At 43.1% G+C, this 26,029-nt stretch overlaps 1 protein-coding gene and 1 non-coding gene across 9 annotated transcripts in view; both read right to left on the bottom strand.

Moving 5' to 3' along the window:
* LOC105468830 (RAB30, member RAS oncogene family) overlaps positions 1-26,029 on the bottom strand; it is a 94,392-nt gene that overhangs the window by 38,931 nt on the left and 29,432 nt on the right. For 2 of the 8 annotated variants that reach the window (XM_011719227.2, XM_071075368.1), the window contains exon 1: positions 16,177-17,200. The exons of 4 other annotated variants lie outside the window; for them this stretch is intronic. The gene's annotated coding sequence lies outside the window, so the exon portion shown is untranslated. Of the gene's footprint in view, positions 1-16,176; positions 17,201-17,225; positions 17,384-17,498; positions 18,189-26,029 lie in introns of those variants that run through there. 2 more of the 8 variants (XM_071075369.1, XM_011719228.2) reach the window with 2 other exon arrangements.
* LOC112424480 (small nucleolar RNA SNORA70) lies at positions 23,461-23,595 on the bottom strand. Its single transcript, XR_003015232.1, has one exon. It is a non-coding gene; the product is annotated as a small nucleolar RNA SNORA70 (small nucleolar RNA).

Genomic DNA, 26,029 nt, shown 5'->3' on the forward strand with positions numbered 1-26,029 from the left:
TGCAGAAGCTTTTTAGTTTAATTAGGTCCCATCTATTTATTTTTGTTTTTGTTACATTTGCTTTTGGGTTCTTGGCTATGAATTCTTTGCCTAAGCCAACATCTAGAAGAGTTTTACTGATGATATTGTCTAGAATTTTAATGATTTCAGGCCTTAGATTTAAGTCTTTCAATCCACCTTGAGTTGGTTCTTGTATAAGATCCAGTTTCATTCTTCTACATGTCGCTTGCCAATTATCCCAGCACCATTTGTCAAGGTGTCCTTTCCCCACTTTATATTTTTGTTTGCGTTGCTGAAGATCAGTTGGCTGTAAGTATTTGGCTTTATTTGAGTATAAAAAGTTTTTTTTTTGTTTTGTGTTTTGTTTTGAGACAGAGTCTCACTCCGTCACCCAGGCTGGAGTGCAGTGGCATGATCTCAGCTCACTGCAACCTCCACCTCCCAGGTTCAAGTGATTCTCATGCCTCAGCCTCCTGAGTAGTTGGAATTACAGGTATGTGCCACTATGCCCACTAATTTTTGTATTTTTAGTAGAGATGGGGGTTTTGCCCATTGGCTAGGCTGGTCTCGAACTCCTGACCTCAAGTGATCCGTCCAACTCAGCCTCCCAAAGTGCTGGGATTACATGGATGAGCCACCACACTGGGCCAAAAGGTTTTCTTAAAAAATAACAATTATGCATTTATGTTCAGCAAAAGTGAAGATGGAAATTAAGGTACAGATCATTTTGTTTCTTTCCTCTTTGCCTGGCTATCTCGGGAAGCAAATGGCTAGGAAGTGGCCTCTTGTCACCTGTTTTCCATGCCTACCCTGTTTTACCATGCGGCAACACAAACCCCCACTCCCCTGCCCCATGTTTCTCTCACCTAGCTTCCCATTAACTGTTCTAGTTTGCTTCTTCCTTCAGGGCAGCAGAGATGCCATCTCCCCCAGGAAGTCCTCCCTGATCTCTCCATCTCTGAATCTTTGTAACACTAAGTTACTAGTACACACAAATTTAGCTCTTGATCATATTTGGTCTTATAATCATTCTCTGATTCAAATATCAGAGTGGGAGCAAGAGTACTTTTTTTCAGTAGGAAATTCAATACAATTGTTGGCTATTGTTACTGTGAGAGGTAGCTTAATGCAATGATTCAGATAGATTTGGGTTAAAATTATGGCTCTGTTCCATCTCTTACAGGCTGAATGATTTTGGGCAAGTCATTCCCTGAGACTCAGTTCCCCTAACTAGAAAATGGGAATAATACTGCCTACTGATGACAGTGGTGAGCTGTCTGGAGCAGCCGCTGCCATCACGCTGGCTACAGGTGGAAGGCGTGGCCAGGACTGCATGTTCCATGGAGCCAGCGAGTGCCAGGGACAAGCACGAGCTCTGCTCCTTCTGAACTGGGGAGGGAGCTACTCAGGTGCCACTGCAACTACCTAAACCATGGCTGCAGACCCAGGCCTCCTGCTCCACAGAGCAGGCAGAAGCCCCACCCTCCCGGGCACAGCTACAGCCACTCAAATCACGACTGCAGACCCAGGCATCCCTGTACTCTTGGGGGTCCAGGAAGGTCCCCGCTTGCCTGTGCAGGCTCAGAGGTGCCTGCTCCCACTGCCTGGCTTCTCCCTACTCCTTATGCCTGCTCTCATCTTAGAGCAGGGTTGGGGCCAAGCTCGGGCACTGTCACAGCCTTGCTGGGTGTGCTCACGCTAGGACTCTGTTGCCTCAGCCCCCTCCAGACTTTAGGCACTGACAAACATGGGGAAAAGCCGAGGTGGGGGCTGAGGGCGGCTCTGCACTGGCCTGCACTTGCCTGTTGGCACGAGCATCCTGGATACCACGACTGAGGCAGGAGGCAGAAAAGCTCCTGGACAGAAGGGGGCGGGTCCTTGTTGAGACCCCACCTTCAGGCCTGGGAGCTGGGCTGTGAGTCCCACAAACCAGGGTGGAGATTTGTGGTGCCTTTTTCAGCCTGCCCATGGCCACCCATGGAACAGCTGCATGCACTTCTTCCCCTCTGAGACCCATAAAAGCCCTGGGCTCAGTCAGACCACAGAACAGAGGGAGGATGCAACAACCAGCTGTAGAGAGGAGCTACCCTCTCTGCTGAGAGCTGCAGACAATGGGACAACCTGCTTGCAGAGTGGAGCCACCAACTCTAGGGCCTCCTCTCTGCTGAGAGCTGCAGAGACAATGGGATGACCCGCCCGCAGAGAGGAGCCACTTCCTCTTTGCCAAGAGCTGCAGATGACAGGATGACCAGCTACAGAGAGGAGTTACCTTCTCTGCTGATAGCAGGAGCTACTCTCTCTGCTGAGAACTGAACACTTGTTGGGACAACCTGCCTGCAGAGAGGAGCTATCCTCTCTGCTAGGAGTTAAACACTCATCAGGACATCCTGGTCATGGAGAGGAGCTGCTCACTGCGGGTCTTCTCTGAACTGTTCTATTGCTCAATAAAGTTCCTCTTTGTCTTGCTTACCCCTCCGCCTGTCTGTGTACCTCATTCTTCCTGGTCATAGGACAAGAACTTGAGACTCACTGAATGGCGAAGCTAAAAGAGTTCCTGTAACACAAACAGGATTGAAACATGTCCCTTGCTCACCAGGTTATGAATGAAGAGGAGAGATGAGCTGTGGCCCTTTAGGAAGCCCAGACCTGGGAGCTCCCTGATCCAGGGTGTGACTCCCTCTTTGGGGCCCTGTGGTTCCTGGTGCCTCCAAGCTTCCAGGCGCCGCCTCATTCCCCAGTACCAGCTGGGAAAGCTGCTTGTGGTGCACCTGGTCCAGCTGCAGCCTCATAGAGAGCTAGCACCTATGCAAGCACCTTGAGCTACCCACCTGGCAGCAGCAGCTGACATATCTGGCTGTGCAGAGGCCAGGCTCCATGCTCACTCACACAACTCTCTCGCTCCACGCCTGACTCCAGTCTCCCTTGGAGGCATGGGATCCAGCCTGGTAGCATGAGCTGAGCACAGCCTGCCAGGCCGAGTGGGCGGAACAAGCCCAGAAGGCCTCAGCAAAACTGGGGCAAAGGCCCCACCGGCCACAGGTTTCCAGCCAGAAAAGCGACACCCCAAGATCCCATGTCACTACCTCAAGGGCTGTTGTGAGATTTAATGAGATATTTTTGTAAAGCATCTGTCACAGTACCTGGCCTATTGGAAATGCTCTATAAATATTAATTCCCTTCCTCCTAATGACTTTGTGAATGTCAGTTTTATCTCTCCAACAAGATGTTCTTGAAGACAGATCATATATTTTACGTATTTCATTAGATCTTCCACATTCTTAGAACATAACTCAATGCATCATAGGCACTTAATTAAGTACTTCTTGGTTTGATCACAAGTAAAAATCATGGCTGTAGGTATGCCTTACAATAGACCAGTGTTTCCTAAATGCTGGTATCAGGTGAACTACATTAAACTCATCCAAAGAGCTTCTTTTTATTGGGGGTGGGGATGAAGGGGGTGGGGGAGATAGGGAACAGGGCCTTGCTCTGTAGCCCAGGCTGGAATCCAGTGGCATGATAACATGGTCAGTGAAGCCTGGACCTGCCAGGCTCAGGTGATTGTCCCACCTCAGCCTCCCTTGTAGCTGGGACTATAGGCACATGCCACCACACTCAGCTAATTTTAAATTTTTCTAGAGATAAGGTCTTGCTATACTGCCCAGGCTGGTCTTGAACTCCTGGCCTCAAGTGATCCTCCTGCCTCAGCTTCCCAAAGTGTTGGTATTATAGGTGTGAGCCACCGCACTTGGCCCAAAGAGCTTCTTAAAACTAAAATTGCTAGATCCCTTCCCTAGATATTCTTATTAAGAAAATCTGTTTCATTAACTTCCAATAACTGAGAAAGGTCTTCCAATTTTTACTTTGGATATTTTTATTAGATATTTTTGCACTGCTTGAATTTTTAAATAAGTATCCTTTATTTTATAATTTTAAAATAAAGACAACTTTTAAATAAAAAAAAGAAAAACTGACCAGAATCAGAAGTGAAATCTAGAGTACTACAAAACATTTCTTTCATAAGTAACGGGCAATTAAAAAAATAATAATAATGAAGTAAAAATATCCCCTGGCCACAACTGGGGAAATATGAGCATGGCCTGATATCAGATGATCATTTTGATTTTTGTTTTAGATAAAATTTTATGTTGCATCAAATGTCTTTATTCTTAGAACACACATGCTGAAATGAGAATTTCAGGTGAAGTGTTATAACATCTGCAACTTTCAAATGGTCCAGCATATATGTATATATGCATATATATATACACACACACACACACACATACATACACGAGAAATAAGGCAAAATGTTAACAATTGTTTAATTTAGTTGGTGGGTATTTGGGTGTTCAATTTATTACTCTTTCAAATTCTCAGTATGATTAAAATTTTTCGTAATAATAGTTGGGGGAAAATATTCTCAGTTGATTCTGGTGATAACCTAGCTTGGGAACCACTGTTTTACCCAATAGATTCGTTCCTGAAGTTAGAAAAATAAGAATTCTGAGATATACAACATATAAATGCTCTGAAGGCAATAGTATTTAAAGAAATCTCATGTCACAATCTCTCTGTAAAACACTGTCTCCTAATTAATTGTTCATAAACCTACATTTCACATAGGATTTGCTTAAGGTCAGCGCTCAGATAAGGGCAGACTTGAAATGTTGGTTAAGGGAAGAAGAGGCATGTACAAGCACAAAGCCTGAGGGTTGTACTTGACTTCTGTCTGCTCCCTAACTCCTGTCTTGCTGATTTACCTATCGAATATTTATCAAACCAGTCCCCTCCTCTCCTCCACTCCTTTTACTGCCTTGGGTCAGACTTCATCCTATCTCCCCTGCACCAGTGCTGAGAGTTCCAGCTGATGGCCCTGCCTTGGGTCCTACCCAGCTCAGATTCACTTCCTCCTTGGCTAATACATATCCAAAACATATGCTGGCTCGTTGCTCTTCTACTGAAAACCCTACCATGGCTTCCCACTTCAAAATCAAGTCCAGAACTCTTCAACCTGTTTATAATATCCTCTCAACTTTGCCAGCCTCAACTCTCACCAAACTCATATTTTATAGCCCAGTAACAGTGAATTCCCCATGATATGTCTCACCTCCATGCTTCAGCCCATGCATTCTTATTCCACTTTGCTCAGGCATCACTCTCCTTCTGAAAGCTTTCTTGGATTTACCACCTGCCATGCCTTCCCTCCCATCTCCCATACAGAGGTTAGAGTCTCCTATTTGGTTCTCCCACAATACCTCGACAGAGTTTGATCTGTGCAGTTACCCAACTGCTCACAATTATTTACTTATAAGACTATTTACTCCATATCCTGGGACCTCTTGGGGAAGGACTGGATTTTATTCATCTTTATAGCCCCAGTACTTATTTCTGCTTTGCCTTTCTGATGCCCCATTTTCTCCTCTAGAGAATCAGAAGAATATCACCAACTTGAAAGGCTGGCATTAATTAAGTATTCAAAGCTTACCACAGGCATACAATAGGCCTTCAGCACATTTGATTTATATGCTCAGCATCTCTTGTTTTTCGCTTTCCAATTCTGCCCTTCAGGACCAGCCTCTTACACTGGCCCTGTTTCCAGCAACGACACAGCAAGTAAGCTCCCCATCCATCTACATGCCAAAATAGTGAGGGTCTCAAACTCCAGATCTGCCTCAGGCTTCCCCACCCTGCCAGTGCCCTCTGGACTCTAGGATGACTCAACTAAGGAACCAATGCTGTACTGCAAACATTTCTTGAGCAGTTTTATGCAAGGCAATGTCCCTGATGCAGTGGAAAGTGATACAACACGTACAAAAAATGTATGACCTCTTATAGGGTAGGGGAAGGGTGAGGAGACAATTAGACAAGTGAAGGCAGTAAAATTCAAAGAAGAAAAACGTTGTACGTCTCTGGGGGTAGACAGAAATGCCTTAGAGGAGGTGGCATTTGAAATAGACCACAAAGGATGGATTAAAGCTAAGAGGCTGTTTCCAGAATTATGTGTGTTCCATAAAACACAACACCGAAATGCTACTGTTACTCAGATGAAAAGTAAAGTAAATTTAGAAAATGCTGCCTACTATGTACCCCTCTAGGAGATCTGCAATGCACAGTAACAAGCGTGAAATAAGGAACCCTACTTAACTGTGTTGAACCCAGCATCCCAAGTTTGTTTGACTACTAGTTAATTCCCTATTTCTTTCCTCCTGGGAGGAGAGAGTTATAGCATCTTTCAAGCTCTGAGGTGTCTTGAAGTAGGGAACCCTATATAACTCTGTTTAACCCAGCATCCCAAGTTTGTTTGAACACTAGTAAGTTCCCCATTTCTTTTCCCCTGGAGTTAGATGTATAGCAACTTGGAGAACACACTTTAAGAAACAACAGGTTAAATGTTACCCTTTCAAAGCTATCCATTTGCATTTTACCAGGACTTCACATTGATAATACCTTCATATCTGATTTTTTAACAACACAACCAGCAATTTTTAAAATTCTCCTGACATTTTGTCAGAAGAGAAAAAGCAATGGAAGATGCTGCAGAACCAAGAAGTTTCTCATTGTGAAACACAGTGTAGACCATAAGCCTTTTTATCAAGCGAAGGGAACAACACATCTCTGACTGAGTCCATTCATTCTTTGTTAGGATGTTTACACTCTTATAGCTGCCCTCACTCCCTCTGCAACCTGCTGACTGGGTAAACAACACCAGACTTGAAAGCAAAGGGAACAACATTGCATAACAACAAGCCCACAGGGCATGTTTTGCTCCTTTATATTTACCAAACAGTTGTGCTTGTAAAAGACAAGAAGGAAAGGGGCACTGCAGCTCATCTGTCCCCACTCCTGAAATTACAATGCTGAATTATTCAGTCTGAGAGTTAACATGTTTACTGGGAGTGAGGCACTGTGCTCATGATACAAAGAAAAATAAGGTATAGTCGTTACTTCACAAGCCAGGGCAGACAGGCAAACAAAATGTAATGCAGCAAAGTGCAAGCAAACACTTCTACAATAAGAGGGGAGTACACAGCAGCCAGGACTCCTAACCTTTGCCTGGGCTTAAGGTCAAAAGAAAGTACGTTAAAATAAGGAAAAACTCCTCTTCATTCTTAAAGAATTGAAAAAGAGTTTTCCAGGCAAATACAATATACGGAGAGATATAGATATAGATATAGATAGATGATATAGATACAGATACAAGGCCAGGCATGGTGACTCACATCTATTAATCCCAGCACTTTGGGAAGCCAAGGTGGGGGGACTGCTTGAGCCCAGGAGTTTGAGACCAGCCTAGGCAACATAGTGAGACCCGCATCTCTTCAAAAAGATTAAAAAATAAGCCAGGCATGGTGGTGTGTACCTGTAGCCCTAGGTACAAGGGAGACTGAGACGGGAGGATCACTTGAGCCTGGGAGGTTGAGGCTGCAGTGACCTCTGATCATGCCACTGCCCTCCCACCTAAGCTACACAGCAAGACCCTGTCTCAAAAAAAAAAAAAAAAAAAAAAAAAGGACATAGATATAGATACACATACACACATTAAAAAAAAAAAAATAAGGCCATAGGGCTGAGTAGAATAGGATACGTGATATGATTTGGATATCTGTCCCCTTCAAATCTCGTGTTGCAATGTAATCCTCAGTGTTGGAGGTGGGGCCTGGTGTGAGGTGTTCATGAATGGTTAGCACCATCCCCTTGGTGATGAGTGAATTCTGGCTCCAGTAGTTCATGTGAGATCTGGTTAAGAGTGTGGCACCTCTGTCCTCACTCTCTCTTGCTCCCACTCTTGCATGTAACATTCTGGCTCCCGGTCACCTTCTATCCTGACTGTAAGCTTTCTGAGGTTTCACCAGAAGCAGATGCCAGCACCATGCTTCCTGTAAAGCCTGTAAAACTGTGAGCCAATTAAATCTCTTTTCTTTATAATTTTCCCAGCTTCAAGTATTTCTTTGTAGTAATGCAAAAATGAACTAACAATAGGATAGGACAAGATTGAAAAGAAAAAAAGAGCAGCCAGTCTGGAGAAGGTGTCAAACTGAACTACTGCATCTAATTTCACTTATTCCAAAAATCCCACAAAAATTCAGTAAAGTGCTTTCTTCTTATTAACAAAACCTTACAAGTACAGAGAAGACAAGAGAAGACAATGGTGTCAAATTTTGGAAGCTTGGGAAGCAGATGAACAAGTAGTAACGGACTTAGCATACTCAGAAAATCCAGAATTCAGCTGATTTAAACCACAGAATCCTTAAAAAGTACAGGAACTGACAGTACCTTGTACTCCTAGAGCAGGTGTATAGGATGCTAGAATAAAGAACACAAGAGAGAAGGCTAATCAAGGAGTTAGATACCTAAATTCCCCCTCCTCATTAACAAAACTCCAAAGGCTTGTCTCTGCAGAGCGCAAAACAGAAATATCCAGTATTTGCTTGAAATAATCTGAGGAAGGGGATTGGGGGATACAGAGCAAACTAAAATATCCATCAACTGAAAACTAGTGAACCTGAATGATGGGTAGATGGGGATTCACTGTATTGCCGTCCCTACTTTTGTAATCTTTAGCACTCCCCATAATAAAAAGTAAGAGTGTCTTTGGCCTGGCAGTATCCAGCATGGTTGAGGGGGAAACACATCATAGATAAGGTACTATGTCTACAGAAGGTAGAGTGCAAATGTTCCCACATTCCTTCTGAGTACCAAGGCACAGTCAGATAGAACCCCACCATCCGAAGAAGAGTGAAAGACTCTTTGCTGGTGAATGTACCCAAGGGAAAACCTGAAGATGCTAACATCAGGGGAGCCCAACAAACAGCCCATCCAGATCACCCTACTGTGAGGCTCAGAGCTAATTATCTCCATTCTGTATTCAGAGTTTCCTGATGGTACTTTTTAAAAAGAGCTTTATGTCATATAGCATATAATTCACCCTTTTAAAATACACAATTTTGCTCTAGGAACTACATGAAAAATAAAATGTATATTTCAATGGTTTTTAGCATATTCACAGAGTTATACAACCATCACCACAATCAATTTTAGAACATTTTCCATTCCCCCAACGAAAATCCTACACACATTAGTAGTCACTGCATTCCCCCGACTCCCACAAGTAACTACTAATCTATTTTTTTGCCTCTATAGATTTGTCCATTCTGGCCATTTCTTTTTTTTTTTTTTTTTTTTTTTTTTGAGACTGAGTCTAGCTCTGCCACCCAGGCTGGAGTGCAGTGGCCGGATCTCAGCTCACCGCAAGCTCCGCCTCCCGGGTTCACGCCATTCTCCTGCCTCAGCCTCCAGAGTAGCTGGGACTACAGGCGCCCGCCACCTCGCCCAGCTAGTTTTTTGTATTTTTTAGTAGAGACGGGGTTTCACCGTGTCAGCCAGGATGGTCTCGATCTCCTGACCTCGTGATCCGCCCGTCTCGGCCTCCCAAAGTGCTGGGATTACAGGCTTGAGCCACCGCGCCCGGCCCTGGCCATTTCATATACATGAAATCTTACACTGTGTGGTCTTTTGTGAGTGACTTCTTTCACTTAGCATAATGTTAAGGTCTTGACAGCTTTTTTTCCTCCTCCTCTTAATCAGGAGCAACACAGTCAAGGATCACATTTTAGAGTGACATCTTGGGAAAGCCTCTATTAAAGATATAGACCACGGCAAACACACAACAAAGAGACTTGAAGGAAACAGATAATATGCAAGGACAGAAATACCATTAATATTCTCACAAATTGAAATAAAACTACATCCATGAAACAAAAATAGGAGGCTATATAAAGGAAACACAGAGAACAAAAAGAGCTCTTAGACATTGACAACATAATAGCAGAAATTTTTAAAAATCTTCAGTGAAAGGATTGAAAGATAAAATCGCAATCTTCTAAAGAATAAAATCAAAAGACAAAGATATGGAAACAGCAGAGAGAAGTTAAGAATATTCTAAAGGCTCAGTACAGGAGGTCCTATATCCAAGTAAGAAATTCCCAGGAAAGAACAGAAAAAAGAAAAATCATAACAATATAATTCAATAAAATTTCAGAGAACTGAAGGATGCAGGTTGCCAGCTTGAAAGGGCCCAGCACACCAAGCACACTGTGAAATTTCAGAAAGTTGCAGACAAAGAGAAGATTTTACAGACTGTCAGAGAGGAGAGAAAGACAAATAGGTTATATATAAAGAATCAGAAATCAGAACCCTTCCAACTTCTCTACAGCAACAATAAAGACAATAAAGCAATGCCTTTAAAATCTGAAGGAAAATGATTTTCAACTTAGAATGCAATACCCAGATAAACTACCAATAAAGCACGAGAATAGAACAATGATACTTTAAAGTAAACAAGACTCAGAAATTCATATTCCATGCACCGTTTTATAAGAAGCTCCTACTTTGAGAGGCCAAGACAGAAGGATTGCTTGAGCGCAGCAGTTTGGGAGCAGCCTGGCCAACATGGCGAGACCCTATCTCTACAAAAAGTGAAAAAATTAGCCAGGCATGGAGGCATGCACCTGTGGTCCCAGGTACTTGACAGGATCACTTGAGCCCAAGAGTTTGAGGCTACAGTGAGCTGTTTCACATCACCGCACTCCAGCCTGGGCGACTGAGTGAGAACCTTTCTCAAAAACAACAACAACAAAAAGCTCCTGGAGGATGTCCTTCACTAAGTGGTATACAAGAAACATCTAGAGATCTAGTCCAAAGACAAGCAACAGAGGACCCCAACAGGACCCCAACATGACTACCACAGGAAGTAGTCAACCAGACTAAAGAAGTGTAACTCAAGAGACAGACACATTGAAGACAGCCATCAACAACCCTACTGCCTTTAAACCTTCTTTTGTGTTGTGTTCAAATATTTTAAATATATGACTATAAAGTTTTCAAACATACATAAAAGTAGACCCCTGACATCCATCACCAAAATTCAACAATTACCAAGATTTTGACATGTTAACTTAATCTATCCCTTCCCCCCATTTTTTCTTTGTTTAAATATTTTTTATTATTATTATTATTATTTATTGTTATTATTATTATTTTAAGACAGGGTCTCGCTCTGTTGCCCAGGCTGGAGTGTAGTGGTGTCATCATGGCTCACTGCAGCCTCAACCTCTGGGATGCAGCAAACCACCTGCCTCAGTCTCCCACAGCGCTGGGATTACAAGTATGAACCTCAGCACCCAGGCTGTTTAAGTATTTTTAAACAAATTCTACATCATATCATTTTATCCCTGTGTACCTCAGAAATCATCTGTATATTATTCATCTTCTTACATTATACTACTATTATCACACCTGAATAAAAGTAACAGTAATTCCTTGATATCATCCAATACCTAGTCCATAAAATTTTCCCCAACATCTCAAAAATGTCTTTTTACACACATCCACATGCATACTTGTAGCAGCACACCTCACAACTGCAAAGATATGGAACCAAACTAAGTGCCCATCAACCAATGAGTGGATAAAGAAAATGTGGTATATATCCACCACGGAATACTACTCCGCCATAAAAAGGAATAGAATAATGTCTTTTGCAGAAACTTGGATTGAGCTGGAAGCCATTCTTCTAAGTGAAGTAACTCAGGAATGGAAAACCAGATGCCTTATTTTCTCACTTAAGTTGGAACTAAGCTATGAGGACACAGAAACAATACAGAGCAATATAATGAAATTTGGGACCTGGGGAAGGACAGGGGCAAGGGGAGTGAGGGATAAAAGACTATATATTGGGGGCCGGGCACGGTGGCTCACACCTGTAATCTCAGCACTTTGGGAGGCTGAAGCGGGCAGATCACAAGGTCAGGAGATAGACCATCCTGGCTAACACAGTGAAGCCCTGTCTCTACTAAAAATTAAAAAAAATTAGGTGTGGTGGTGGGCACCTGTAGTCCCAGCTACTCGGGAGGCTGAGGCAGGAGAATGGCGTAAATCCGACAGGCAGCGCTTGCAGTGAGCCGAGACAGCGCCATGCACTCCAGCCTGGGTGACAAAGCAAGACTCCGTTTCAAAAAAAAAAAAAAAAAAAGACTACATATTGGGTACGTGTACGTTGTTTGGTTGACAAGTGCACTAAAATCTCAGAATTCACCACTGCAGAATTTATCCATGTAACCAAAAACCACTTGCAACCCAAAAGTCATTAAAAATAAATTTTTTTTAATGTCTTTTCAATGCCAGGTGTGGTGGCTCATGCCTATAATCCCAACATTTTGGGAGGCCAAAGCAGGAGGATCGCTTGAGCCCAGGAGTTCAAGAGCAGCCTGGGCAACTTGGTGAGACCTCATCTCTTCAAAAAATTTTTTTAAAAAATTTGTTAGGTGTGGTGGTATATGCCTGCAATCCCAGCTTCTTGGGAGGTTGAGGTGGGAGGATTGCTTGAGCTCAGGAGGTCAAGGCTACGGTGAGCCGTGTTCATGCCACCGTACTCCAGCCTGGGTGACAAAGTGAGACCCTGTTTCAAAAAACAAAAAGTCTTTTTTTGACTGCATGTGGTGGCTCATGCCTATAATCCCAGCACTTTAGGAGGCCGAGGTGGGCAGATCACCTGAGGCCAGGAGTTCGAGACCAGCCTGGCGAACATGGTGAAACCCCATCTCCAGTAAAAATACAAAAATTAGCTGAGCATGGTGGCACACACCTGTAATCCCAGCTACTCAGGAGGCTGAGGCAAGAGAATTGCTTGAAACCAGGAGGCAGAGGTTGTAGAGAGCTGAGATCGTGCCATTGCACTTCAGCCTGGGCGACAGAGCAAGACTCCATCTCAAAAAAAAAAAAAAAAAGTCTCTTTGCAATTAAACTAAATTGTGTCCCCCCACAAGTTCATATATATGTTGAAGCCCTAATTGTGTCCCCCCACAAGTTCATTGTGTCCCCCCACAAGTTCATACATATGTTGAAACCCTAATTCCTAGTACCTTAGAATGTGACTGTTCATGTATTTGGAGATAGAGCCGTTAAAGAGGTAATTAAATTAAAATGAGGTCCTTAGGGTGGGCCCTAATCCAATCTAACTGGTGTCCTGATAGAAAGAGAATAGGACATGTAGCAGACACTGGGAGTGTGCATATACAGAGAAATGACCATGCAAGGAAGTGGCAAGAGGGCAGCCATTTGCACGCCAAGGAGAGAGGCCTCAGAGGAAACCAATCCTGCCAGCACCTTGATCTTGGACTCGAGCCTCCATAACTGTGCAAATATTAATTTCTGTTGCTTAAGCCACCCAGTGTGTGGTATTTTGTTATGGCAGCACTAGCAAACTAACACACAGACTATCCGAATCAAAACAAGGTTCACACATGACATCTGGTTATAATTCTTAAGTCACTTTATTATTTTTTCATGTCATTGACTTGTTGCAGAAGCCAAGTCAGTTGTCTGACAGAATGTTCTACATTCTAAATTTTTCTGTTTGTTTCCTTAGAGAGTAATTCAACTTGTCATCCTTTCCCCCATCTTTCCAATATATTAAAGTTAGCTCTAGAGGCTTAATGAGATTTTAAGAGTCAATGTTTGGGTAAGAATATTCCATAAGTGGTGCTGCACAGTTTTTTTTTTTTTTTTTTTGAGATGGAGTTACGCTCTTGTTGGCCAGGCTGGATTGCAATGGCACAATCTCGGCACACCGCAACCTCTGCCTCCCAGGTTCAAGTGATTCTCCTGCCTCAGCCTCCCGAGTAGCTGAGATTATAGGTATGTGCCACCACACCTGGCTAATTTTGTACTTTGAGGAGAGAGGGGGTTTCTCCATGTTGGTCAGACTGGTCTCGAACTCCCAACCTCAGGTGATCCACCTGCCTTGGCCTCCCAAAGTGCTGGGATTACAGGCAAGAGCCACCAGGCCCAGCCTGCGTATTCTCTTTTTAACCTGACAAAAAACGCATAGGTAAACTTGGTCCAGGTTCTTTCTGCCTCTATTTGTCTTGACCATATGCTGATGAAGTACCTGCTCATCTCCACACTATTTGTTTGGGCTAGCTGGTGACATTCACTTTATCCTACAGAAGAGTTCTGCTTTGACCTACTCCTTGAGAGCTGAAAGGAGGCCAAAGAGAGACTGGAAGTAGAAAAGACAGAGCCATCTACTCTCTGTGACCATATTCCACACGTCCAGTGTGTGCCCGCACTACAACCCTGTCAGATGTCTCAATAGTAGTGATCCTTATTTCCTAAGATTCACTCACATCCTTGCCCACTGACTTCCCCATTAGAGCCTTTTAAACCCCCTGGGAATCTAAAGCCATATTATGACCCAGAGTTTAGATCTAACAGTGACAAAGCTTGCTCGGTTTGTGCTTGCTTTTTGGTTTTTTAAAAAACATTTGTTTTAGTAATACAAACATAGGTGGTTAAATTGTACAGAAAAGTAAGAGAACGATGAACATAAAAGTCAGGATAATCATTATGTCTGGTGAGGAGAAAAGGTGGTATGATTTCAGGGCAGAGAGTGGACAAACAGCTTCTAGGATACAAATAATGACCCATCTAATAAATTGGATGGCACATTCACAATTTTCTTTCTTTTATTTTTTGAGACAGCATCCCACTATTTTGCCCAGGCTGGTCTTGAACTCCTGGCCTCAAGCAATCCTCCAACCTCAGCCACCTGAGTAGCTGGAATTGCAAACATGTGACACTGCATCTGGCCACAATTTTAATGTTCATCTTTAAACTGAAAATATGTATTTAAAACATTCTTTCATACCCATTGTATATTTCGCATTAATTATTTTTATGTAAGCAGTCCACCATAGCTAGAACACAGGGTTTGAAGAGTAGAGTAAAAGGAGAAAAGACTGGACAAGGAGTTTACTCTAAAGGCAAATAGGAACTTTGATCATGCTCTCTTGGAAGTAACATCAGGGAACATTTACACCCAATATCAATTAAAATGGCTGTCTCATAATCTATCTATCAAGAATGATAGGAAAAAATCCATCTTTTCTAAGTTACCTAAATATGAAATACTCGACATCTTAAACATCTCACTGGGGAACATAATAATATGGTTTTGATGTACTTTTCCAGGGAGAGGAGTTTCAGTTTGCCCTAGGGAACACGTTTGCCTCAAAATCTTTTTTTTTTTTTTGAGACAGAGTCTCACTCTGTCGCTCAGGCTGGGGTGCAATGGCGCGATCTCGGCTCACTACAACCTCTGCTTCCCGGGTTCAAGTGATTCTCCTGCTCAGCCTCCAGAGTAGCCAGGATTACAGGCACATGCCACCACACCCAGCTAATTTTTGTATTTTTAGCAGAGATAGGGTTTCACCATGTTGGTCAGGCTGGTCTCAAACTCCTGACCTCAGGTGATCTGCCCACCTTGGCTTCCCAAAGTGCTGGGATTAAACGTGTGAGCCACTGAGCCTGGCCTGCCTTAAGTTCTTAAATGACACAAAGCTGGGAGGGATGCGGAACAAATGTTTTACATGACAGAATTAGAATATATCTTGGCAAGCTGGAGTGACAGGTCAAATATAGGCCAATTTCCAATAACATCTCTCATTTGTTCAGAACACTCGATATGCCAAGAGCTTTACATAATTTATCTCATTTAATCCCTACAACCACACTGTGAAGTTGAGATCCAGGAAAGTAACTTGCCCAAGGTCATAAAGCAAGTTAACAGCAGAGCCATGATTTGAACCTAGGTTTGCAAGCTCAAGTTTCAGTCTCAAGTGAGATTCCTTCAGCCACCAGAAATTAACATTCAAAACTGAATCCTCTGCTAACACATTAGGAATTAAGAAAACAATAATAAATAAATAAAAATCTCAATCCTCTTTAATTCAGCCTGTCACTCTCAGAAAACTGCATCACCCAACCCCAACCCCCTTGGGCATATGAGGGTATCAAGTACCTCCAAAGAATGATCAGATCAAATGAAAAAACAAACAAAAACAAAAAAGAATAATCAGATCAGGCCATTTTCATTAATATAACACTTGGGGACCCCCAACAGCTGCCAGGAAACCTCCATCTGTCCTCAAGAGCAAGTCCAGTCTCAAAAGCAAGCTGTAACAGGATTCTCTCTGCAACCCATTCCCAGCTCAGCCATGTCTGCCTCCCCATCTGTATTTAAGACTTTGCAAAACTCAAGCTCTGCAGTTATAAATGGAGGCCCCTTACCACAAAGGTTGCTCAGCAAGACCCCTCAGTCAGGCTATTCCCTACCTTCAATTTTCTCTCGTCCTCAGGGGCACTGTGATTTGATGGGTGTGTATAGCTGAGAGAACAGCACAACCGGCTCCAGTGCACAGTCATATCCAATGGAGCTATCCCGAAAGACAGCCAGAGAATTTTAATGAAAACCAGAAAACCCCTGGCTGCTAAGTCCAATTGCAGTTCAGGCCTGCCAGCCCCTCCCCCTGCAGCTAAGAATCTCTGAGCCAGCTTTGCCCCAAAGAGCAGGGAAGAAAATCCATTTTGCGTTCAGTAAATCCTTCCATAGCAGCCATTCCCAGGGTCATTTAGGTTAAAGGTGAGGCATATGATAACTGCAATGGGGCCCAGGGACCCTGAGAGGCACAGGGTGTGGCAGCAGCAGATTTGAGCCAACAGATTATGAAACAGTCATTTAAAAAAAAACAAGAAGTCTTTCCTTCTGCCAAAGCTCTCTGCCCACAGCTGCATACAAGGCTAGCGAGGAATCTTAACAAGCTTAAAGGGGCCGTATTTCAGATACTCGAGAACCAAGACAGGAGGAAATAAGTATTTTGAGCACTTACTATGTATCAGGTGCTCTGATCTCATTTCATCCTCACTGTGAGATGGGAACTGTAAACTGCATGTAACAGATAAGAACACTGACTCAGAGAGGTTCCGTAACTTGTCCAAGGAACACAGTTAGCAAGAGGGGAAACGAGATTGGAAAGTTCAGTGTGGGTGAGGCTCATCAGAAGTATCAAACTTTTTGTTAGCGGAGAGCAGAAAAAAAGAAAAAGAAAAGAAAAAAAGAAAAAGAAATACTAAACTCAAAATCCTGACCTGTCCTGACTAATAAAAAGAATGACCATTTACTGAACACTGGCTGTGCCAGGCACTAAGCTAATATTTTTACATGCACTGTATCACCTAATCCTCACGGCAACTAGATAAGATATAGGTCATTATTACCTCCATTTAGTAATGAGCAAACTATGGCTTAGACATTCAATAACTTGATCAAGGTCACTGCATCACCAGGATTGGAACCCTGGTCTGTCTAATTCCAGAGTGCTCACCTTAAAACACTCACCCTAACAGCCTTCAGAAGGGAGCCATCTAGATCATCGTGCCAAGCAGGCAAGTTGCAGGGAGATTTCTGCTCCCCTCCCTAGCAGGTAATGCACATTCCAGACTTGCCTTTCAATTCCTCCCAGCACTCTTCAGTGGAGGCACAGAATCACTCGCTCTGGGAAAGCTGATAGCTATGTTTCCACCTTCCCATGTACCACGGACTCTGCTGTCCCGACATGAGTGAAGGAGAACGCCACCACCATGATCCAGAGACTCACGTGAGTATAGAAGCAGACAGCTTCTTTCCCCGGGCCCTGCTCCATAGGCCCATGCAACCTCAAGCAGCAACCTCTTCCTCAACAGCTCACAGGCCTGTTTTGTATTCTTAACAGGAGACCACGTGCCTCCTCTTTGAGAAACTGTGATTTCCCAAGGGAGATGACTGTCTAGACACAGCATCTATCTTGACAACCAGACTGGGCCACATGACGTTCGGTTTGATAATTTAGATTTTAGGGTCTGTGTTCAGCTCTCCAGTGAAGGCTCTGTGCCTGGCACCTCTGGGTAATCAGATTGAGTATCATTCAGTGCAACAGCTGACACCCTGGGTTAGAACCGTCTTCCCAGCCAGGCAAGTGTTACTTGAGGGAAGTCACAGGCATCTTATGGATCACACACACACAGGCACAACACACAAACAGTTCCATTAATGAGGCTAAAACTTGATAGAACTCTTCTATGCATGTTTAGAATTAAGTGCCAGGCTTTGACTGGTGGTAGACTGAATACCTAATATGTATCAGGTACTGTGGTGGGTACATTCACAGTCAATGTCTTAATTGACCTGCACTACATTCTGTAAGGTAGATAGAATTGCTATTATTCAGATGAGGCAACTAAAGCCCAGAGAGATAGCATAATTTGCCCAAAGTCACACAGGAAGTGGCAAAGCTCAGGTTCAAATTCTTTTTTTTTTTTTTTTTTTTTGAGATGGAGTCTCACTCCGTCTCCCAGGCTGGAGTGCAGTGGTGCGATCACGGCTCACTGCAACCTCCACCTCCCAGGTTCACGCAATTCTCCTGCTTCAGCCTCCCCAGTAGCCGGGAATACAGGCAGGTGCCACCACACCCAGGTAATGTTTGTATTTTTAATGGAGACAGGGTTTTATTATGTTGGCCAGGCTGGTCTCGAACTGCTGACCTCAAGCTATCTGCCAGCCTCAGCCTCCCAAAGTGCTAGGATTACAGGGATGAGCCACCACGCCCAGCCTCAAATTCATTTTTAATGTGATTCCAACACCCTTTCAGTCAATTATGAGGCCATTCATTTATTCCTCAGATAATTATTGAGCACCATCTATGAGCCAGCTACTGGGACACTTACAGAGGATACAACTGTTAACGTAAGGTAGGTCCAGTCACCAAAGAACTAATGTTCTTGTGAGGATAGATGACAATGCAGATAGATAATTACAGAATGATGAGATGGGGCCTTAGAGGAGTGATGGGGTCAGGCTTCTCTGAGAAAGTGAGATGTGAGCTGAGACCTGAAAGATGAGAATGAGCCAGGCATTTGCAAAGCTAGGAAAAGAGCGCAGGCAATAGATAGAAGAAGTGCAAGGGTTGGCTACTGGAAAAGGCTTGGCGTGTCCAAGGAACATAAAGGAGAACAGGGACCAAGGCTGGGTGAGCAGCAGGGAAAAAAGAACGGTTGAGATGACACAGGGCCTTGTTGACCATGGAAAACACTTTGAATTTTGTTCAAAGGGCAATGGGAGATCAAAGAAGAGTTTTAATCAGGGAAATAGTGTAATCTGATTTGCGCTTTAAAGAGATAATTCTGGTTGCTGTGTGGAGAAGTGAGTGTAGGGAGTGGGCAAGACTCAGGAATGAGGGAGAGAGAACGGTGGCCTGGACCACGATAATGGTAGGGGAGTGGATTTTACATTTGGGAATGAGAAAGAAAATACTTGAGGTGAAACTGTTTTTTTTTTAAAATAAAAATAAAAATTTTGAAATTTAATTACAATGTAAAAAAATAAAAAGACAAATGATTTTTTTTTTTTTTTTTTTTTAGAGCAAGTCTTGCTCTGTCACCCAGGCTGGAGTACAGTGGTGTGATCTCGGCTCACTGCAACCTCTGCCTCCAGGGTTCAAGCAATTCTCCTACCTCAGTCTCCCTAGTAGATGGGATTACAGGCGCCCACCATCATGCTTGGCTAATTTTTGTATTTTTAGTAGAGACAGAGTTTCACCATGTTGGCCAGGCTAGTCTCGAACTCTTGACCTTATGTAATCCACCTGCCTTGGCCTCCCAAAGTGCTGGGATTACAGGTGTGAGCCACTGCACCCAGCCGAATGAATTTTTAAAAAAATAATGAAAATACTTGCTGATGAATGGCATGTGAATGGTGAAGGGAACAAACTCCTAGGTTTCTAGCTTGAACAACTGGGTAGAGGGTGGTACCACGTATTAACAGAGACTGGAGGAGAAGCAAAATGCTCGTGAGATAACCAACTATATCACACTAAGAAGAAAAAAAAAAGTGGACCCCAGTTGTTTATTCAAGGGGAAGCTAGGAATTAAAAGGCCTGAAGCTGCTACTCTGGTGAAAATAAAGTGTTTAGGGGTTATGATAGAGAATAAAGTGCAAGAATCTGAAAGGCTGCCTTAGGAAACAGGGGTTCCACTTACTTCATGTGGCCATCACTGCCAAACTGGAACCAATGTGTGGAAGACAGACATAGGAAAGGAATTCAGTCTGACGTAAGAAAGGGCTGTCTCATAGTCAGAGTGAAATGAGCTGCCTTGGGAGTGGGAGAGGGTGACTTTTCTGTCATTGGAAGTGTTAAAGAAAAAAACAGATGACCCCTTGTCTACAGGGTTAGAGAGAGAATTCAGTAATTGAATAGGGAAAATGCTACATAAAATCCTCCTAAACTCTGGAATTCTGTGGTTTAAAGATAAAATCTTAATTAATCTAACCTTCAGGACTGGAGTTTCTCCAACAGGGCAGAACTCCCTTGGTATGTCCTACCTCTCAGAAGGCAAATGAGAACAATGTTAGCTAATTTTAGTCACTATAAAGTGACTCCTAGTTCATTTCTAAGTGTCAAACAAGATGTTGAAAGGCTTTTTGGTATAAGTGAAAGGCATAAGCTATGGAATTGGATATCACATATCTGCAATTGATTAGCGCTGTGTCCTCTGGCAAATTATTTAAATCCTCTGAATCTCAGTTTATTTCTTTGAAATACGGGGAAAGCAATGCCTTCCTCAAGATGTTTACTGTGAGGACCAACGCCTTGTGCCTGATACATTCAATTAAGAATAATAATGAGGCTGGGTACAGTGGCTGACGCCTGTAATCCCAGCACTTTGGGAGGCCGAGGTGGGCAGATCACCTGAGGTTGGGAGATCGAGACCAGACTGGCCAACATGGTGAAACCCCGTCTCTACTAAAAATACAAAAATTAGCCGGGCATGGTGGCGGGCGCCTGTAATCCCAGCTACTTGAGAGGCTAAGGCAGTAGAATCACTTGAACCAGGGAGGCAGAGGTTGCAGTGAGCCAAGATCGCACCACCGCATTCCAGCCTGGGCGAGAAGAGAGAAACTCCATCTCAAAAAAAAAAAAAAAAAAAAAAGAAGAAGAAAAATAGCTAACATCTATTACTACAGATCCATAACTATATGCTAGGCATGTACTATGTGCATTTTAAAAAATCCAATCCTTACAACAACCCAGAAAGTAGCCACTATTATTATTCCGTTATAAAAACCAGAAAATTGATTTCTAAAGGTAAAGTAACTTATCCAAGAATCATATAATTAGTAATTGCCCAAATTAGGAAAAACCAAATTCAACAAAGTTGAAACAAAAAGATAAAGAAAACCATATTTAGATAAGTTGAAAAAAAGTTACCTACTGTCGAATTAACAAACAATTCAATTCACCAACTAGTCATTTAGTAAATATTTATTAAACATATAAATAAATAACTGAATGAATGAATGATTCCAAAGAACATTTATTGAGTTCCTGCCAGGCACAACATCAAGAAACTAGGGTTACAGAAAATGTACATCAATTTAATTGAGAGTTTGCCATTAACACCACAATCTTCAAACTGCAAATAAACTGCCAACTTAACAACACTTAGTCCATGATAAAAAGTCCTAAGAAATGCCATTCTCAGCTAAGCGCTCATGACTCACGACTGTAGTCCCAGCACATTAGGATGCCAAGGCGGGCAGATACCTTGAGCTCAGGAGTTCAAGACCAGCCTGGGCAACATGGCAAAACCCCATCTCTACAAAAAATACAAAAATTAGTCAGGTGTGGTGGCGTGTGTCTGTGGTCCCAGCACTTGGGAGGCTGAGGTGGGAGGATCACTTAAGCCTGGAATGTTGAGGCTTCAGTGAGCCGAGATCACGCCACTGTACTCCAGCCTGGGGAAGTCAAAAGTCTTAGGGGAGAGCTCCGAGCAGTAGGCAGAGAAACAAGAGCACACAACAATGGAAGCTGAGGAAGGAGGCAGTCTCAAAGAAAAGATGAGTAAGACTTCCAAAGGAAGCAGAAATCTAAAAGAATAAAGGCTGAAAAAATGGCCGACTTAATAAGTAGGAGTTTGTCAAAGGACTTCTCTGGAACTGTGGGGAAATAAACCAAGTTTCAAAGGGCAACTGGATGAATGGGTTAAACAGGAAGATGAGGCACTCTTTTAAGAAGTTTAGCAATAAGGCCGGGCGCGGTGGCTCAAGCCTGTAATCCCAGCACTTTGGGAGGCCGAGACGGGCGGATCACGAGGTCAGGAGATCGAGACCAGCCTGGCTAACACGGTGAAACCCCGTCTCTACCAAAAAAAATACAAAAAACTAGCCGGGCGAGGTGGCGGGCGCCTGTAGTCCCAGCTACTCGGGAGGCTGAGGCAGGAGAATGGCGTAGACCCAGGAGGCGGAGCTTGCAGTGAGCTGAGATCCGGCCACTGCACTCCAGCCTGAGCAACAGAGCGAGACTCCATCTCAAAAAAAAAAAGAAAAAAAAAAAAAAAAAAGAAGTTTAGCAATAAAAGGAGGGAAAGGGAACGAAAAGTAAGTAGTCTGATGAGGAGAAGCAGCAAGACTGTTATAAAGAGTATAAGGTAAGGAGCAAGAGCCAAAAGAAAAGGAAAAGCTGAAGACAGAAGATAGATGCAGAAGATGCAGGAAAGAAACAGGATGACCAGACCCCAGCACGTCAAGAGGGGATAGCTACCCTTGGGAAAGAAGTCACCTTCTGCTCTAAGACAGAAATGAAAGAAAAGAGATTTTGACAAATGGACATGGTGAAAAGTTACTCTGAATCAAGCCTGAATACAGTACAGAGAGTGATCAAATTGAATAACATCATTTTTGAACTTAAAATAATATTGATTTTTTTGAATCGCTCATAACTTGGTATTGAAAACGACAACCACCATTTTGGATATAAGTTCTATACAGTTAAAAATCAGTATCCTTTTTTTCTGGACAGGAAGTAGGATTTATTGGTGGGCAGTAGGAGGGAGCAGCACAGTGGAAGCCCTCATGAAAGCAGGGCATACCACTGGCCCAGAGGAATGTATTTGACCCCACAGCCATCTGGGATGAGCCACTTCTCATCCCAGAGCCACCATGTCTTCAAATTCATCTGCCCTGGTCAGGTGCAGTGACTTACGCCTTTATTCCCAGTACTTTGGGAGGCCGAGGTGGGTGAATGACTTGAGGCCAGGAGTTCGAGACCACCGTGGCCAGCATGGTGAAACCCCGTCTCTACCAAAAAAATACAAAAATTAGCTGGGCATGGTGGCAGGTGCCTGTAGTCCCAGCTACTCGGGAGCCTGAGGCAGGAGGATTGCTTGAACCTGGGAAGTGGAGGTTGCAGTGAGCTGAGATCACACCACTGTACTCCAGCCTGAGAGACAGAGTGAAACTCTGTCTCAAAAAAAAAAAAAAAAAAAAAAAAATCATCTGCATTGAACTTCATAAAGCCCCACTTCTTTCAGATGTCGATCTTCTGGTGGCCAAAGAACTTGAACTTGGCCCTGCGGCAGGCCTCAATCACATGCTCCTGGTTCTGTGGCCTGGTGTGCATAGACATGATGACTTGGCCAGTATGAACCCTGGCCAAGGCTCCTTGAGGCTTTCCAAAGGCACCTCCACTGTTTGGAGCCTACACTGGGGACAGTACAAGGTCAGAGACATAAACATACATTAGAAAGGCCTGTCTCCAAGGTCCCTTAGAACAACCCATACAAGAAACAGGCTGCATACACTACCAAGGAAGCTGCTGTTTGCAGCTATTGCACACCAGGCCCCAAGGAGGAAAGGAACTCAGAAGGCTTAATTGGCCGCAGAAAAATCAGTCTTATAGAGATGTTGGTTATGTTCTGTTTCTTAATCTGGGTACTGGTTACCCTAACGTGTTCAGTTTGTGAACTTCATTAAGCTTTTTTTTTTTTTTTTTTTTTTTTTAAAAAGGTTTTTATAAACTCTTTAACTTTAAAACATTAAAAAAAAAAATGTTTAACCTAGGCAGGGTGAGGTGGCTCATGGCTATAATCCCAGCACTTTGGGAGGCTGAGCTGGGTAGATTTCGCTTCAGGCCAGGAGTGTGAGACCAGCGTGGCCAACATGGTGAAACTCTGTTTCTAGTAAAAATATAAAAATTAGCCAGGTGTGGTGGCACATGCCTGTAATCCCAGCTACTCAGGAGGCTGAGGCAGGAGAATCGCTTGAACCTGGGAAGTGGAGGTGCAGGGAGCACTGCACTCCAGCCTGGGCAAGAGAGTAAGGCTCTGTCTCAAAAAAAGAAAAATATTTTCTTGGTATTTTTAGTAGAGACAGAGTTTTTAACTTAGAATCACCACTCCTCTCCTATTTGTTCAGTTTTTAAAAGAGTAACTCAAGAAAATTATATATTCCTCCAGACAGGGAACATTCCTTACCATTCTTTTAGATCCCCATAGCACTAAATCAGACTAGATATACAATAAGTATCTAACAAATATACGTTGATGTGATTGGAAGAAGGCTAACACCAAATGTCCACACTTAAAACAAATCTAGGCCAGGTGCAGTGGCTCATGCCTATAATCCTAGCACTCTGGGAGGCCAAGGTGGGTAGATTGCCTGAGCTAAGGAGTTCAAGACCATCCTGGGCAACACGGTGAAACACCGTCTCTACAAAAAAAAAATACAAAAAATTAGCCGGGCATAGCAGTGCACGCCTGTAGTCCCAACTACTTGGGAGGCTGAGGCAGGAGAATTGCTTGAACCCGGGAGGCGGAGGTTGCAGTGAGGCAAGATCGCACCACTGCACTCCAGCCTGGGTGATAGAGCAAGACTCCATCTCCAAAAATAAAATAAAAACAAAAAACAAAAACAAAAAAACCCACAAATCTTTCTCTAGGAAATGGCACCTTCATGACTGCAAAATCTGGCAGCTCCCTAATTTTAGCCAGTGATTCCACTTAGCATCACTAATGATCTGGACAAACTGACATTATGTGCCTCCTTTTGTGATGAAACGGGAAACATACAACCTCAGCTTTAGAATTCTTGCCCAAAATATTTAATCTGTATAAAATCATGCAGAAATAATTATACAAATTCAGATCATGAGATATTGTTAAGAAAACAGACCTGGAATCTTAAAAATATCATAAAACACAAATAAGGGGGGAGACTCCTATAGATTTAAAGAGACAAAAGAGGCATAACAACTAAATTTAATGTGTAACCTTGTTTGGATCCTGGATTAAAAACAAACCGACAGTTATAATGATTAACATTATAACATTAACATTATTATTAACAGTATTTGGACAACAGGGGTATGACAGATGGCAAACATGGCTGTGATTGTTCATGCCCCTGTATCCATGCCCTTGAGCAATATGACTTTGCAGTTATTTCCATCAAGAGGAGCGTGTGACTTGCTTTGACCAAAAGATTGTGGAAGTGATGCTGTGCCAATTCCAAGCCTAGGCCTTAAAACGCTTTGCACTTTTCCACTCTCTTAGAGCCTGCCCATAAGCATGGAAACAAGCCTGTTCTAGATTGCTGGAGGATGAGAGACCCCTCTGGAGCAAAGAAAAGCCATCCAAACTGAGGCCGACTTAGACCAGCCAGCTCCTCGTCAGTCCAGCAGCTGACTCCAGAGGTATAAAGGAGCCCAGATGATCAGCTGAGCCTAATCCACATTAGAAGAACCACCTAACTGGCCCATGGAATTATGAGCACTAATAAACTGTGGTTGTTTTAAGCCACTAAGTTTTGACATGATTTGTTTATCAGCTAGCTGATCAAAGGCAAAATTTAAATATGGACTCTATATTAGATGACATTATGGAATCACTGTTAAATTTCTAAGGCATGATAACGGTATTGTGGCTATGAAGAAGAATATCCCCCTTACACTTAGGAGAATACTGATATATTTAGAGATAAAGGATCATGATATCTGCCCTACCCCCTAGTGTAAATATGCATTTCTAAAGAAAGATAAATCAAATGTGGCAAAATGTTAGCAATTAGTTAACCTAAGTAAAGGGTTTTTTGGTTGTCCTTTGTACTAATACGTTTGTTTTAGATTTTTCAAAACAAAAAATTAGATAGAAAAAAACCACACACCCCTATTTACCCTGTAACACAGCAAGCTACCATGCAGTGAACAGATTATTTCCATCCCCCACCCCCTGCCCCTTTTTACTGGAGGCAGCACTACTACTGCTGAGGGGGGAGGGGAGCAGATATAAAGTGCAGTAAACTAGGTTTATATTATGATAT

Source organism: Macaca nemestrina, chromosome 12, assembly GCF_043159975.1.
Source record: "Macaca nemestrina isolate mMacNem1 chromosome 12, mMacNem.hap1, whole genome shotgun sequence".
Classification (NCBI taxonomy): Eukaryota; Metazoa; Chordata; class Mammalia; order Primates; family Cercopithecidae; genus Macaca; species Macaca nemestrina.